Genomic DNA, 6,509 nt, shown 5'->3' with positions numbered 1-6,509 from the left:
CTCAAGTGATCCACCCACCTCGGCCTCCCAAAGTGCTGGGATGACAGGCATGAGCACCATGCCCAGCCCACCGTGGCCCTCTTTTGACTGAGGTCCCGGAGCTTTGATGGAAGAGGGAGTGAAGAACAGCAGCGCTAATATGTCTTGTTTGAAGCACACGTTCATTCTGCACTAATAATATTTACATCCCAAATTGCCTTTGAGCCTCCCAGCAGCCCTAGTATATGGTGGGATGTGAACCGAAGCTCAGAGCCGGGATGTAATCTCTTGGGGCCACCAGATCCCAGCTTAGCCTTCTGTGAGACGTGTAGTTGCTGGACTTGAGAAAGGTCTCAGCTTAAAGCCTAGTCCTCTGGGAACCTCCTCTGAGCCAGTCCGGTCAGCTGCCAGGCTGGTGTCACTCTTCCTTGAGGTGCGGCCCCTCCCTGGCACTCACCCTTGCATGCAGTGGCTCAATTGCATCTTCCCTGGCTTGCTGGACTCATGCTGTCCAGTGCAGTGGCCAATAGATCAACAGGGGCCAACTTTGCTCCCACCTCCAGGGGACATTTGGCCGTGTCTGGAGACATTTGTGGTTGTTGCATCTGGAGAGAGGGGACGCTACTGGAACTAGAGGAAAGGGTCCAGGGTCGCTGCTGAATCTTCCACAATGCACAGCACAGCCCACACTAAAATTATGGGATCCAGGTTGAGAATCTCTGCCTTAGACCCCAGTGGCTACTAAACACTTGAAATGTGGCTGGACTGAGCTGAGATGTGCTGTGAGTATAGAACACACACTGGTTTTCAAAGATTTAGTCTGAAAAAATGAATATAAAATATTTCATAAATCATTTTAAAGTATTGACTACATGTCAAGGTGATAATATTTGGATATAGTGGGTTAACTAAACCGGAGGATAAAATTCGGTGTGCCTGTTTCTTTTTTATCATTTGATTTGCGGCTACTAGAAGATTTCAGATGACCTACAGGGCTCACATTATATTTTGACTGGGCAGCATTGTGCTAGACTGGACATCCACGAGGAACGGAGTCTGTCTGGGTTTGCTTGTCACTGCAGCTGCGGGGCTGGGCAGGGGCTTGACATGTGCTGGGTACTCAGTAGATAGTTACTGAGCAGGAATAAAGGAGGGACAGCAGAGAGGGAGGGAGGGAGAAGGAAGAAAGAAGGAGGGAGAGAAGGAAGGAGGGAAGGAGGGAAAAAAGGAAGGAGAAAGGAAGGAAAGAAAGAAGGAAAGAACAGAAGAAGGGAGAAAGAAAGGGAGGGAAGAAAAGAAGGAAGGGAAGAAAAGAAGGAAGGAAAGAGGCAAGGAGGAGAGAGGGAGGAAAGAAAGAAAGAGAAGGAGGGAAGGAAAGAGAGAAAGAAGGGAGGAAAGGAAAGGGGAAGGGAGGAATAGAAGGAAGGAGACACAAACATTCCCTGGAGCTGTCTTGAAAGGCCCCAAAACCCCAACTAGGCAAATATGATAGTATTTATCGAAAGTCTTAATATGTGTGAATCATTTCACCAGTAATTTTACTTCTAGGAATCTACCCTAAGGAAATAATCAGAGATGTGTGCATCTCTGGTGAGCCAGAATTCTCTCCCCATGTCCAGTATTTAAGGTAGCTGTCAAGGAGCTTTCCTTCCTTCTAGCGGATACCCCAGCTGCCCCGTCCCTGGTCTCTGCCCTGTGTCCCTGCCCAGTGTCTCCTCCAGGTCCCCTTGACTGGGGGTGGCCTTGGGTACTCATTTCATGCCCTGTTTGGGAGCTTCTCCATTTGCAACCTGCTCCCATTCTGGTCCTCATTAGCAGTGAGAAGTAGTTAGGTTTGAAAATCTTAGCTGTCTGAGCCAGGAGCCTCTGGGATAAAAATCCAGACAACCGGGGATACAGTTCCAGGCTTTCTATGACTTTAAATTGTCTTTAGCAAATGGGTTGATTTTCCCCACAAGAAAAGGGGTGAGCCCCGGAACACATATTTAGAAACTTCTGTCCTGTCCTGACAATGAGCTTTCTGAGAATACGGCGAATACTTCACCATTACACAACAGAGATGATTGAGCAAGTGTAAGCAGCACGGCCAGCTGGACTCAACAGGATTCCGTCCCCCAAATTTTTTTTTTTTTTTTTTTTTTTTTCAAGACAGAGTCTCGCTCTGTCGCCCAGGCTGGAGTGCAGTGGCCGGATCTCAGCTCACTGCAAGCTCCGCCTCCCAGGTTCATGCCATTCTCCTGCCTCAGCCTCCTGAGTAGCTGGGACTACAGGCAGCCACCACCACGCCCGGCTAATTTTTTGTATTTTTTAGTAGAGACGGGGTTTCACCGTGTTAGCCAGGATGGTCTCGATCTCCTGACTTCGTGATCCGCCTGTCTCAGCCTCCCAAAGTGCTGGGATTACAGGCTTGAGCCACCGCGCCCGGCCTCTGTCCCTAATATTAAAAACAGGTCAGTTTTTGGCCTGGCATGGTGGCTCACACCTGTAATCCCAGCACTGTGGGAGGCTTAGGCTGGTGGACCATCCGAGGTCTGGAGTTCGAGACCAGCCTGGCCAACATGGCGAAACCCCATCTTTACTAAAAATACAAAAAATTAGCCGGGCGTGGTGGCAGGCGCCTGTAATCCCAGCTACTCGGGAGGCTGAGGCGGGGGAATCGCTTGAACCTGGGGGGCGGAGGTTGCAGTGAGCCTACATTGCACTACTGCACTCCAGCCTGGGTGGCAGAGTGAGAATCCATCTCTAAATAAATAAATAAATACAGGTCTGTTTTCTTCTCAGTCCTCTGAAGCTTATGGATTGGCTGGGAGCAGCTTTGAGGGGAGGACCGAGTCTGGCTGGCGCCTAGACAGGATGTCTAGAGGGGACATATTTGAATCATAAACCCGGCCATTTGACTCCCCAAGTAGCTCCGCGATCGTGATCACCAAGCAGTCTAGCGTGGAAGTGAGAATTTACAGGGATGAATGATGAGTTTCTTTTTGTTTATACGTTCCTGAGATTTTTTTTTCTTAAAGATCATATTGTGGCAGTAACCTGTTTTTTTTTTTTTTTTTTTGTACTGAAAAAAATTGCAAAGTGTAGAAAAACAGAAAAAATAAAAATGACCTAGAATCCTATCACTCAGTGATGATCACAGCAGACAGCTACTTTTCAGCCTTTTGTACATAAGAATTCATCATTTATTGTGTATAGTACTTTACAATATTTCTATCATATTGCCATTTTAAACTTTTTTTTCTTTATATCAAGAATGTTTTGTCATGGCATCTAATATGCAGCATCACCTTAAATGACTGCATCACACTTCATTGTAAAAGCAAACCGACACGTATTTAAACAATTCTCTATTGTTGGATATTTAGGCTGGTTCCAACTTTTTGCTCTTGTAAATAACTGTACAATGGATATCCTGGTACATAAGTCTTTGCACACATCTCTGATTATTTCCTTAGGGTAGATTCCTAGAAGTAAAATTACTGGTGAAATGATTCACACATATTAAGACTTTCGATAAATACTATCATATTTGCCTAGAAAGTTTATGACAAATAACATTTCCGAGAGGAATGTGAGTCTGTCTCCTCAGCCCCTCCTTATCTTCTCCAGTCCTGGGATGCATCAATGAAAATGTAGAGAAAAAAAAAAACATAAATAATTCTACCTCTGAAGTAAACCACTGTTAACAATTTAGTGAATATTTCCTCCAGATTGTTTTCTGTGTACTTGTACTCATGTATGTGTGTGTGTTTCAGAAATGGAATGATGTATACATATTGATTTGTAACCTGATTTTTTATTTGTTTTTTTTTTTTTTTTTTTTCAGACGGAGTCTCGCTCTGTCGCCCAGGCTGGAGTGCAGTAGTGCCATCCTGGCTCACTGCAACCTCCATCTCCAGGGTTCAAGTGATTCTTGAGTGTCTCAGTCTCCCGAGTAGCTGGGATTACAGGCGTGTGCCACCACCCTTGGCTAATTTTTGTATTTTCAGTAGAGATGGAGTTTTACCATGTTGGCCAGGCTGGTCTCGAACTCCTGACCTCAAGCTATCTGCCCGTCTTGGCCTCCCAAAGTGCTGGGATTACAGGCGTGAGCCACAGCTCCCGGCCTATTAACCTGATTTTTTTTTTTAACTGCATGTTGTCATCATCTTTTATGAAGCATCAGTCACTTCCACGGCTTCATATCATGACCACGAAGCCTGTACTGGAGAATATTTCACCAGTTCTTTAGTGCTCAGCCTATAGGCCGCTTTCAGCGTTTCCCATATAAATGATGTGGAAATACATTTCCTTCCTTATACGTAGTTTCTAAATAATTCCCTAGAAATAAGAAAAATGCACATTTTAAAGGAATTTAATATGTATTCCAAAACTCAGAACAGCTGAATCGGTTTCTTTCCTCCAGTTGTGAGCGCGCCATTTCTCCATTTGGCTAACACCGTGGGTTTCCATCCTTTTCAAATATTGCTACTCTGAAAGACACACGAAGTGATGTCATTACAATTACAGTTTCCACCTCCATTGCTTGATTCCTCATGAATCTAAACATTTCTCCCGCATGCATTGCCCACTTTTATTTCCATTTCTGTGATTTGCCTGTCATTTTTCTTTAGCCATTTTTATGACTCTATACCAGCTTTGTCTATTTTTTTTTTTTTTTTTTTTTTTTTTTTTTTTTTTTTGAGACGGAGTCTCGCTCTGTCGCCCGGGCTGGAGTGCAGTGGCCGGATCTCAGCTCACTGCAAGCTCCGCCTCCCGGGTTCACGCCATTCTCCTGCCTCAGCCTCCCGAGTAGCTGGGACTACAGGCGCCCGCCACCTCGCCCGGCTAGTTTTTTGTATTTTTTTAGTAGAGACGGGGTTTCACCATGTTAGCCAGGATGGTCTCGATCTCCCGACCTCGTGATCCGCCCGTCTCGGCCTCCCAAAGTGCTGGGATTACAGGCTTGAGCCACCGCGCCCGGCCAGCTTTGTCTATTTTAAGAGGCTAAATACTTTGTCATGTAGGTTGGAAATATTTTTCCTCATTGTTTTATGTCTTTTAATTGTATTTGTGATGGTTTTTTATGTCCAAGAGTTTTAAAAATTAATTATAATGAATACAAGTTGTATTTTTTTACTGTATACAACATAATGTTTTGAAATGTGTATACCTGGTAGCATGGCTAATTCACACTAATTAGTATATGCATTACCTCACATACTTATCATTCTTTGTGGTGAGAACACTTAAAATCTACTCTCTTACTGATTTTTGAGAATATCTTGTTGACCGGACACAATGGCTTACACCTGTAATCCCAGCACTTTGGGATACCAAAGTGGGAGGATCACCTGAGATCAGGAGTTCAAGACCAGCCTGACCAACATGGTGAAACCCTGTCTCTACTAAAAACACAAAATTAACCGGGCATGGTGGCGCATGCCTGTAATCCCAGCTACTCAGGGTGCTAAGGCAGGAAAATCACCTGACCCCAGGAGGTGGATGTTGCAGTGAGCCGAGATCACGCCATTGCACTCCAGCCTGGGTGACAGAGTGAAACTCTGTCTCAAAAAATAAATAAATAAATAAAAATAAAAATAATAATAATCTTATTATTAACTATAGTCTCCATGCAGTACCACAGATCACTTGAACTTATTCCTCCTCTGTAACTAAAAATTTGTATCCTTTGACCACCCCCTGGCGATCACCATTCTACCCTCTGCTTCCATGCATTCACTGGTCCAGGAATTTATTTATATTTTTTTATTATTAAAAAAATTATGGAACATTTCACAGATTTGCACGTCATCCTTGTGCAGGGGACATGCTAATCTTCTCTGTATCATTCCAAATCTAGTGTATGTGCTGCCGGAGCGAGCGCAGTCCCTGGAATTTTGGAAGCTTATGTGACTCTTCATGTTTCCCCTGGTGGTGTCTGCCTTCACAAGCCTAGAAGGGCCTTCAGGGGAATAGGTTTGAGGGCCCGTAGCCACAGCGGGACAGTTGAAGGAATATTCAGAGCGAAGCAGATGACACGGAATTTACGGGGTGAATGAGATGGCCTCTGGCTTCACAGAAGCTGTGTCAGTTACTCGGCAATGCAGCCTGGGAGGTAGAGAGCCCTCCGTCTTGTCTTAATTTTTATAAGGGTCTCTGAGCCACTCATTATGTGCAGAAAGAGCCCTGGACAGAATCCTGGACTCTGGCAGGGCTGCCTGCTCACCATGGAGCCTAGTTTCCTCCTTGGTAAAATGAAAGAATGAGCCAAGATCGCCTCCTCGGACCCCTAACTGCTCATGACATATGGCCTTAAATATGGCTCTAAACATCACTCCCCGGGGAGCCCTTTCTAGGTATCTCAGGCCAGAGTCCTCAAAGGAAAGACACAAAGATTTGACCATATGAACATTAACAATCCTTGGACGTCAGGAAACACCACAAATAAAATTAAAAGACAAAGAACAAACTAGGAACAAAATTTTCAACAATTAGGTCATTCCACCTCCTGACTCAGCCAATGGATGGATGATTCCTGACTTTCCTCC

At 44.8% G+C, this 6,509-nt stretch overlaps 1 non-coding gene across 1 annotated transcript; it reads right to left on the bottom strand.

Annotated features, from left to right (window-relative positions):
- Positions 1 to 5,738: 5,738 nt before the first annotated feature.
- Positions 5,739 to 5,845, bottom strand: LOC126929967 (U6 spliceosomal RNA). Its single transcript, XR_007717393.1, has one exon. It is a non-coding gene; the product is annotated as a U6 spliceosomal RNA (small nuclear RNA).
- Positions 5,846 to 6,509: the final 664 nt, after the last annotated feature.

Source organism: Macaca thibetana, chromosome 10, assembly GCF_024542745.1.
Source record: "Macaca thibetana thibetana isolate TM-01 chromosome 10, ASM2454274v1, whole genome shotgun sequence".
Classification (NCBI taxonomy): domain Eukaryota; kingdom Metazoa; phylum Chordata; class Mammalia; order Primates; family Cercopithecidae; genus Macaca; species Macaca thibetana.
The sequence above is the reverse complement of the archived record's forward strand: the minus strand, read 5'-3'. Positions and strand labels throughout refer to the sequence as shown.